The sequence below is a fragment of the Heloderma suspectum genome, chromosome 7 (assembly GCF_057233095.1).
Source record: "Heloderma suspectum isolate Gila_16-S chromosome 7, 16-S_ref, whole genome shotgun sequence".
In the NCBI taxonomy this organism is placed as follows: Eukaryota; Metazoa; Chordata; class Lepidosauria; order Squamata; family Helodermatidae; genus Heloderma; species Heloderma suspectum.
In genome coordinates this window covers 24,864,481-24,875,126 of record NC_139464.1, presented here as the reverse complement: position 1 = coordinate 24,875,126, position 10,646 = coordinate 24,864,481, and the positions used below count along the sequence as shown (strand labels likewise).

General features: G+C 45.0%; 1 long non-coding RNA gene across 1 annotated transcript; it reads right to left on the bottom strand.

Annotated features, from left to right (window-relative positions):
- Window positions 1-413: 413 nt before the first annotated feature.
- On the bottom strand, window positions 414-2,969 carry LOC146339422 (uncharacterized). The gene is made up of 2 exons (XR_014784242.1): window positions 2,458-2,969; window positions 414-536 (listed from the first exon to the last, which is right to left on the bottom strand). It is a non-coding gene; the product is annotated as an uncharacterized LOC146339422 (long non-coding RNA).
- Between the last annotated feature and the right edge of the window lie 7,677 nt (window positions 2,970-10,646).

Here is a 10,646-nt window from a genome sequence, read left to right as displayed (position 1 = left end):
GCTGCTCAGATCCTGCCACCCCTAGTTTGGCCCTGAGGTTCATGCCTTTGAGAGGAGCAGTGCATTGCCTGGAGTGCATCTGCAGCGCATTGCATCTGCAGTGCATTGCCTGGAGATGGTCTTAGGTTCAGTCTCCAGCATCTCCAGTTAATGGATCTCTGGTAGCAGGTCCGGAAGGAAAAAGCCCTGCTTGATGCCTTGGAAAGCCACTGAACCCCATCAGAGCAGACTGGGCTAGATGGATCAGTGAATGGATTTGATATAAGGTGGTTTTGTATGTCTATTTGCCTATGGTAGGGGAGCACAAGCCATGACCTGTAGCCCCCAAGGATTTAATTGCACACTCCCAGGGAGTGCTCTGATTCCCCTCCCCCCCCAGACACCAGTTTCCATGTAACAGCAGCTCCTCTTACCTCCTTGTGCATACTCCTGATGACAGGCCATTCATGGACTGGGGACAGCTTCCAGAGGCCTCATCGAGAGTCAGTGGTGCTGGCCAGAAAGCTGCCAACTGACCTGGAAGTCAGCAGATAGAACTGCGGAGGCACAAGGAAGATGAAGAGGTGGAGTCAGCTGCAGATGTACTGGGATAGAGAATGGAAGGAACAGGAAGATAAAAAGGAACAAGAAGGAGGACAGCACAGTGACAGCCAAAGCAGAGGCGAAAAGGAGAAGGAGAGCCAGGCACAGAGACACCAGGAAAAGGAAGAGGAGGCAGCTGCCAGTGGGAACTACCAAGGAGATGGAGAGAAGCGTAGCAGTGAGGAAAGTGTGATCTGCGTCAGAATCACTGGGTGTGCATGTGTGTGTGTGTGCGTGTGCATGCATCCACACATGTGGCCCTCAACCCCCAAGGCAGTATCACATGTGGCCCTCAGGGCCAAAAGGCTTCTGCACCCCGGCCTATGGTAGAAAATAAAGCATAAACATTAACGGTTGATGGAATACAAACAGGCTGGGGACCTGTCTCTTTTCCCCAGTGGGGAAAAAGCAGCTGTGGGGAGATTTTCTACAGAAAAACTATGTGAGGAGAAAGGGCAGGGCTGGCCCTGCCATGTAACAGGGTGAAGCAACCTGCTTCAGGAAGCACCATGAAGGTAGTGGTGATGTGGATGGGATAGATGAAAGTAAGAATTGCTCTCTGAATGGTGTAGCAACATCGTTCAGGTAGCAAAATGTGCATCCTCCCTTTCAGCTGGCGACCTGAGCGACTACATTGTGTTTGTGTAGAATCAAGTCACAACTACAAATTGACAATGTATTACAATGGATTAGACATTTCGGATTGTCTACCGATTAAATAATTTTTAGTTGATTAACTACCTTATTGAATATATCTGCATATAACCCAGACCTCAATACAGGTGCTCTTTTTGCTGTCAGAAGGATAGGGCATCTTTAATATATTCTTTTTCCAGTTCGAAATGCACTAACATGCTTCAGCCCCAAAAGCCTGAAAGAATAGATGAGTCTATTCTTAACTTGCAGTTCCATCAATTAAAATTGGCCCTCACTGATTAATCAGTCAAAGCTTTAGTTGACTGAAGTACTGATTAAACTGATGAACGCTTGTAAATGCCTTTACAATAGAAAAAAATGTGAAATCCTATAGAGCCCCCAAACCCAGATAATAACACTGCAACTGTCTTGTATCTCTTAATCCTGAATGATCTACTGCATTCCCATGGATGACAAATGCTCTGGAAGGCCTGGCAAAATGATGCGATTTATCACTAAAGATAATGGCCTCCACAGTGGCTGCAGCGTCCAGGTGCAGGGACTTCGATGTGCCCTTGAAGCTTTGCGTGGACAAGAGCTGTGTTGTGCATGTGGAATTTTTCCTGATATTAAAGAGAAGAGGGCACCCTCTGCTTGCACAGAATTTCATGTGACACTTGAAGCATTGCACTACAGAATCACTTGTGGGCCAATTTACACAACTGCTTCAGCTTGTGGTAACTGTGGTTTGCAGGTGGTGGGCGTGTGCTTTTGCCACAGACTGAACTCAGCCTGGATTGTCTTTGGCATAACACTGCCAAACGTTTCTTCCAAAGCTGTGTTTGCTGTACTTGCTAAGGGGCAAACCACATCCTAAATGTACCGTATGAAAGTCCCAATTGTCTTTTTTTCCTCCAGTGAAAAGGAACTTCTGTGTGTGTGTGTGGTGGTGGTGGTGGTGGTGGGATTTAGAGTACAGGAATGACAGAAGCGTTGGTGTTTGTTTCCCAGAAGGCTGTTTTTCTGCTCCAAATTGACCCTAGAAATGCACGAATCAAATGCTTCCCAACATCAAAAGTGTGCTGCCCATGGAAAGTTAGCATTTCAGGGAGAATGGGCCTAGCCTTCTCCAGATGTGCTAGCTTTCTATATGTAGGGAGTTTTATATGCAAGAGTATTCAAACATACTCTTTCCGCACCACCAAAGTCACGTAGCTCAAGGAGGGCTGTACCACCTACTTTTTCTTGGTGTACAGATGGGCTGTGTGACTGTATGACTGGGGAAGTCAGAGGGAAGCTTCTGTGCCTGCTGCAGAGCTCTGTTCTGATCTCAACCTGCAGTTTAAAAAAAAAGCCAGGAAGGAGGTATTTAGAAGAGCTGTGCTGTTTGCATGCATTCATAGTAGCAGCAGGATTGATGACACTGGGATTGTGTGGGACTCTTCTAAGTACAGGGCGTAGTGAAAAGTATTACATACTGCACCCCAAAGCTGCTCTTAGGCGATCTTCCTTAAGTTGTTGGATGCCAGCTAGTAAGCAGAGCTACACACTCCTTTTGGACTTTCCCCTAACTTAACCCAGTGCTTGTGTGTTTGTGCTAGGAGGCAACGTGTATCATCACATATGAGTGACTCAGCCTATCCCACTTCACAGAAGTAATTCTTCACACAGCACATAGTTAAACTATGGAACTCGCTACCACAGGGTGTAGTGATGGCCACCAATTTGGATGGCTTTAAAAGGGGGTTGGACAAATCCCTGGAGGAGAAGGCTGTCAATGACTACTAGTCCTGATGGCTATATGCTACCTCCAGTAGCAGAGGCAGTGAGCCTATGTACACCAGTTGCTGGGGAACGTGGGTGGGAGGGTGCTGTTGCACTCATGTCCTGCTTGAGGGTTCCCAGTCGACAGCTGGTTGGCCACTGTGTGAACAGAATGCTGGACTAGATGGACCCTTGGTCTGATCCAGCAGGGCTCTTCTTATGTTCTTAAGCATAGTCTTTTAGGAGATCTGAAAGAAAGCAAGTAAAGGGGAGACGTTTACCATTTCCAATTCCTATATTCCAAGGTTGTTGGACCTCAGGCCCATGTGCTAAATCTGTACCACCTGGGATCCCAGCCCTGCCCTTCAGGGTTCCCCAGATGCACATGCCTTTTCCCCTGACCACTGATCATTTGGTGGTTTCTTGGTTTTTGTGTGCCCCCACCCCCAAGGTTGAGATGCCTTTAAGCTAAAATATGCTGATAATTTTTGGCATTTGGGGCCATGTCCCTTTTGCCTTTGGCCCTGCTCATCACTGGAATGTGCCCCCCGAGAGTGTCTTGAAAATGAAATTTGGCTGGCCCTCAAGCTGAAAGCAGTTTGACATCCCTGCTATATTCTTTTCCAAATTCTTATTCTCATATAGGCATATTCAGGTCTATTACCCATGATAGCTAAATGGAATGTTTCTGTTCGGAGCCTGTATACCTCCCCAAACCACAAGGTGGCCTAACCTGCAAGCTTTGCTTTCAGAGGCATCTGTCTGGTCACTGCTGGAAATAAATTATTGGACTAGACAGATTCAGTGGGTCCAATTCAGTGGGCCAGTTCTTATATTCTTGCTGCCCAGGTTTTGAGTCAGGTGTGTACCCTACGGCCCATACCACTATGGATGGGGAGGTGCTGTGGGAAGATTCTTCTTGTGAGGTTAGATTCTTCTTGTGAGGTCCACCATGAGAAGGTTTAAGAACTGCTGCCTGTCAGGGGACCAAATGCAGAAGTAATAGATCAGGGGTGCACAACCTCTTTCAGCCTGAGGGCAGGATCCCATTTCAGAGAAGCTGGGGGAGGGGGCATACATTCCAGTAGTAAGCAGGATAGAAGGCAAATGGGGCAGGGTTAAAAACAAAAATACCAGCATATTTTAGCTTAAAGCTCTCCCTGCCAGTGAGTAAGCTTTAGGAGAGGCATTTCAACCTTTTAGAATGGGGAAAAAGCTGAATAAAAGCTGGGATATATGTGGTGGTTTGGGAGGCTCTGTGGACATCTCTACACCAGCCTAAAATCCTGCATTTAAAATGGGGCTTTCTGCTTCCATTTTAAATGCAGAATCACGATTCCCTTTTTCACGTGCTTCCCCCCCCTTCTCCCCATATCTGAGTCTTCCATTATCTTTCATTGGTCTCACTCCCCTTCTTGCCGCTTTTACTCTTTTCACAGAGGAAACTGAAGCGGAACACAGTGGGGTAATTTGATAGCTCATTATCTGCGATCTATTTAAAAACGGAACAAAGGGCATTTAGTGCAGGAGACGTCTTGAATGATCACGTGTCATGTAAAGAGCCCGCAAACCTCCGTGAAGGAGCAATCTCAATCGCAGGATAAAAGCTCACTGTGAAGGAGCCCTGTATACCTTGGTAAAACCCTGGGAAGGAAGCCTAAAGGATGGCTTTGGAATTCTGGGAATAGTAGGACTTTTTTCTGTCTAAACATGCATAGGATTGTGCCCTTAGTTGAGTAGAACTGGAGAAAACAGAAGCTTAGAATGGATTTTGTGTACAAGAAGTAATCTGAAGTTAAACTGAACTACTTTTTGTTTGACGAATAAATCATCTTTAGTGAAAGAGGGATGCTGCTTAGACTACATTCAGATGAAAGTAGAGACACTGACGATATAAGGGACTTGAAATGAGAGTGGGCTTGAAATGAAATGTCTTCCAAACAATCTCCATAACTGCAAATCCATCCAAATTGTACCATCTCTTTAACATTGTTGATAGGTTGTTCTTAAATAATATTAATCCCTGGTACCTGGGTAGAGACTTCATCTCATTTAATTCACAGTTATCATACTAAGGCAGAGTTTCTCAGCCCTTAAAAAAAGATTTGGTGACTCCTTGGATTACCCCTCCCCCAGTGCTCGGAGATTTGAAAATATAGCGATTCCCTTTTAAATAAATAATAAATACCTTAAAAACCAATAAGTAATTTATGAATAATACCAAATTAATGTCTTTAGGGCACAATCCTAGGCATGTTTAGATAGGAGCAAGTCTTTCAACATCCAGCACGCCCCAGTCAGAATGAATGACTGGGGAATGCTGGGAGTTGTAGGACTTTTTTCTGCCTAATGTGCCTAGGATTGAGCCCTTAATAAACTAACATTTCAAACTTACTTTTTTCTTTGAATGGGCAATCCTGTGTTTTTTACATTTTTATCCCACCCGATTGCCCAATGGCTTCAAAGCGGCTTACAGTAAAAATGAAAAAAAATAAAAATATAAAGCACACAACACTCAGATCCTTACTGTGCAGGGTGTTCACAGCTCTGCCTGCCCTCCCTAACTAAGGGCAGAGAAAGCACTATCCCATGGGACTGAAGACAGAAGAAACTGCTTCTAGTGAACCACTGCTCTCTCCTTTTCAGAGCTGACTGTGAGCCCTTTCTGGAACGCCAAGAGGTTTTGCTGAGTGAGAAGAGCAAACTGCTTTTCCCATTTGATGGCTACAACTGTGGACACGTTCAGTAGGAAAGAGACTCTTCAATGCTCAGTTCTGTCAAAAGACTTGTGTGCGTATTTTGGAAGGTGCAGAAGGCTATGCAATATTCATAATGGAAGCTTTGAAAGTTTCAGTCCCATTTGCAGTGCCATAGTTAGGCAAGTGGGGATTCTTGGATTGCTTCCATACGAGGCTTTTATATAACACCATCATCTGGCCTCATTCACAGAATTTTACAGGGAGTCCAGACAACATCATCTTCCGCTTGTAATGCTCCCATGTTTTCCCATCACTACTTCCATCTTTTTCCCTTACTGCAGAAAATCCATTAAAGAAAAAAGACAGAATTGCTGCACAATAGAAGCACTGTGGAATGGTTGGAAAATAAAAAACAAGCAATGTACAGAACTGCCTGTGGAATATGGCCTGCTTGAGTGTTTCTTCATTTGAGTACAACATAAAGGGATGGTTCACATGGAAGGGGGAGATCCCATGTGCTGAAAGAATGTGTGAGGGGTGCTTAGGATGTCAGAGAAATCTGTTTGGGGGGGGTAGAGTTCAACAGGTTTTCTTAGGTTCAGTCCTCTGGACTTCATTTTGGTTCCCACGGCAGCGCCTAACTCAATGTGCAGTGTGTTGGGCCAGTTTGTGGATTTCCCGGGCATTTTGTACATTTTTTCAGCAGGTTCTACAGTTTGCACAAATTTCGGAGCAATTTGTGCAAACTCAGCCAGAATTTGCGCAAATTACTCCGAAATGTGTGCAAGTTGCTCAGAAATCTGCATAAATTGCAGAACCTGTGAAACAAATGTGCAAAAACGTTCCCAGAGTTTGGGGAAAAGCCTGCATCTCGGCTCACAAATGCAAATCGAGTTGTACATGCCGTGGAACTCTTGTCAAGTAAAAAAAGAACCAGATTTCCCAGCAATGGACATCCCTAGGGGACCTGGGCTGTAAAGGATATTCCCCCTACAGCAAAAATGGAGGAGGAACCCTGGCCCAACCAGGAGCCTTCTCATGTGTATGCTTCTATTCGCATACACTAATACCCGTGAAGAGCCCTTTTCTACACTGTCCAAATGCACTGATGGTGGGGAAGCATTTCTGCTGCAGGGAGTGGGGTGAGCCCAGGAGCATTTCTTCTGTGGAAATCATGTGTATGTGGCTGAAGTAGTGGGATGGGATGGGTGTGGCAGGGCTTGCCTGCACAACGCCATGACCCCTCCTGTGTTTTTTCAATGGTGTGTGTGTGTGAGGGGGGTGAATTTGTGTGAACCATCCTAAAGAAACGAACTGATGTCAAACAGACATGAGTGCCCCATTCATGTAAAAAGTGAAAATTCTTTAAATATATCAAGAGTTTGATTCTGTGTGGAAATCAGCTTTGGTTTTAGAACACAAATGTGTGTCTTTTTTTTCTCTGTGACTGCCCCCCCATGCAAATTTCCTGGTGTTCACAGCAAACTGATTGAAAATCACTGAACTCATTAATAGTGTTGTAGAGCGGGGGCTATGTTGCTTGATCAAGCTTGTCTGGATTGGAGGCAAGTTTAGAATCCCCAGATTTCATACCCTTATATTGCTAAACCACCCTCCATCAGATGGAGCTGTAAAAGTATTACAGTTGCACAAAGCACATAACCAAACTGAGACAACCTCCAGGGAGGAACATGCTCTACAGAAACTCCAGCTGAGAAAGGGTAGAAAGACTCAGTTTAATAACCCAATTGTCTGATTCCATCAGTGTGTATAAAGGAATCTGTTTCTTCCCTTTGTGTATCAGCCTCTGACCTTGAAAGGGATGTAATGCTGTCCAGGTAGAACTCAGCAATGGGTGTGTGGCATTTGGTTCCCTGAGAGGCAGGCTCCTGCTTTGCTCATGATTTCTCCAGTTGTAAACTGAAGCGGTGGAGATCTACAGTGCCTCTACCCTTCCCCTTCCCCCTCTCCGTCATCATCATCATGATCATCAGTAGTTTATTTGTATGCTGTTTTTTTATGGTAAACCATGCCCAAAGTGGCTCACTACATCAAAAAAAATTACATAATAAAATATAGCAACATTACGAGATAATTCACTTTTACAAGACATAGCAAAATTTAAATAGTCATACAAATATTAATAGGCTAATCAAAACATCTCATACTTATAAATACACACTGAAATTAAAGAATCCTCTAATATAAGAGCCTTGCTGGATTAGACTATAGCCTTATTTCTGCTAAGCCCTAACAACAGAAATACACAAACATAATCCAAATAGCAGCAAACCCCCCTAAACAACCCCTAAACCCCGGCAACAACCCCTAAACAAGACCCCACTCTAATGGCCTCCGGCACCTCCAGCAGCAGTCTTTGTAGCAGGAATCAGTTAGGTTCCTGCCCTTCCAGCCAGGTAGCAATGAAATGAGTCACACAAAGGAACACGAACCAGGTCTTGCAGGACTTACAGACAGATGGAAATAATTAATCCTTTCTCCATGTTGGAAATGTGCAAGTTGAGAACATCACTTAAAGTCCGTAACTAGAGGGATTCATGGTCTGATCCAGCAGGGATTCTTTATATCTGCTGGCCCACGTTCAGATAAAACATTAGGACCACAGTAGAAATGGACAGACTGCAGCCTACTTCCTACATTAGGACTTTTAAAAATGTGCAGTTGTGACCAAAATGTTGCTTACCAATTCATTACATACTAAGCAGAACAGATGATCAATAATTCCTGGCATATGGAAGGGGAAGAAATGGAAGCAGTGACAGATTTTACTTTCTTGGGCTCCAAGATCACCGCAGACGGTGACTGCAGCCATGAAATTAAAAGACGCTTGCTCCTTGGGAGGAAAGCTATGGCCAACCTAGACAGCATAGTAAGAAGCAGAGACATCACCTTGCCGACAAAGGTCCGTCTAATCAAAGCTATGGTTTTCCCAGTAGTAATGTATGGCTGTGAGAGCTGGACTATAAGGAAGGCTGAGCGCCGAAGAATTGATGCTTTCGAACTGTGGTGCTGGAGAAGACTCTTACGAGTGCCCTGGACTGCAAGGAGGTCAAATCAGTCCATCCTAAAGGAAATCAACCCTGAGTGCTCATTGGAAGGACAGATAATGAAGCTGAAGCTCCAATATTTTGGCCACCTAATGCGAAGAGAAAACTCCCTGGAAAAGACCCTGATGCTGGGAAAGACTGAAGGCAAAAGGAGAAGGGGACGGCAGAGGATGAGATGGCTAGATGGCATCACGGATGCAATGAATATGAACTTGAGCACGCTCCGGGAGAGAGCGCAGGACAGGAAGGCCTGGCGTGCTATGGTCCATGGGGTCACGAAGAGTCGGACACGACTGAACGACTGAACAACAACAACAAAAATGATCAATAATGTATGCCTTTATTTTTGTTTGCTTGTTAGTACCTGTGAATATTAGTCTTGAATATTATTCAAAAACACTTTTCTTTGTGATCAGTGCATGCCTTCAGCCCTGGGTATATGCGTAATATGGGTAAGGCATATGGGTAAGGCAGGACCAAATGTGGTATAACTTGAAACTGTGTATGTCTATATAAGAATATGGTAATGTAGCTACCAGACCGATTTTGCTCATTTTTAAAAAAATGGAAGCTTGAGCAGTATAGATGTGCGGGAAATTCTGAAACTTCTCAAAAAAAAAATTCAAAGCTTGAGCTTTAATAGCAAAACAGTATATTTATTCGCTCCGCACCAAATAGTCTCCAATTGCTCTATGGTTCAGTGCCAGTTTATTTGCTCAGCGCCAAACAGTGCCTGATCTGACATCACGTGTTTTCGACCTCCATCACCTGCATCCTCCCGCTTTCCTTTTTTCTGTTTCTTTTGGGTTTGTTCTGCTTCACAGGCAGGCTTCACGGGCTGCTGCTAGGCCTCAGGGAGATTGCTAGGGGTCATGCTTACGCCTTTGAATTGTATTGTTCGAAACAGGATGAATCGGAGAGCAATGGGGAGGGGCTGCTACTGCTCTTCCCATGATGTCCTGCGCACAGGTGGGGTTTATGTATTTGTGTGTGTGTGTGTGTGTGAAAGAAAAAGGGATGGTAGTGGGCGGGGCACAAGACTGGTGCCATTTTGGATGGCTCTGCCTCAGGGCAAGTGAGAGAAAGGTGGTGTTTTTTTTCTCCCTCCACCCATCTCACCTTTTGTTTTTCAGGCTCAGGTGGGGGTGGGGTTTTGGGGTGGGGCCTTGGAACACCCCCTTTCACTGCAACAGAGGAGGGGTGGGTCTGTCTATGCTTTCATGTAATGGGAGCAGGTTCTTATTGGAAGGAGGGGGGCTAATTGTGTGGGTGAATCAGAGGGAGGGAGGTGGGTTGGAAGACCCCATACGGTATGGTGGGGGGAGGCTTGCTTTAATGTAGTGGGAAGAGGTCGTATTATTGGGGTGCTCATTGAAGGGAAGCTGATGCAGGACGTAATTGGGAAATTGAGAGCGGTAGAGGGAGGAAAAGAAAAATGTCCCCTGAAAGTTGTTCCAGTTGCAAGGGAAACAGCCAAACATATTTTCATCCAGTCATTCTAAGACCACCAGCACCCGTGGCAAGACCGACTTTACACAAGTACACGTGTGAGTGCAGTTCATTTTAAAAGTTGAGAATCACTGCTAAGCACTGTTCTTTCTCAAAGAATCCTTCTTTCTGGATGTTGTTCCCTCTCTGACTCATTGGATTGCTTTAGTCAGTTGTCAGCTACGTCAGAATAGATGGAGCTACCCAGTGTATGCAAGAAACTCCAAAGGAATGCCGATAAGGCTGCTGGAAGTGGCTTTAGGCCACTTGGGCGGGTGACTCAAGCAGTGGTGGCTTTTACCCCCTGTGCCAATACTGACTCAGCATCCTCCTGTGGAATGGTCTAGATTCTGTACTTCTGGAGAACCATCCCCTCTTTCAAATAGTAAGTAAAACCAGGGATCAGGGC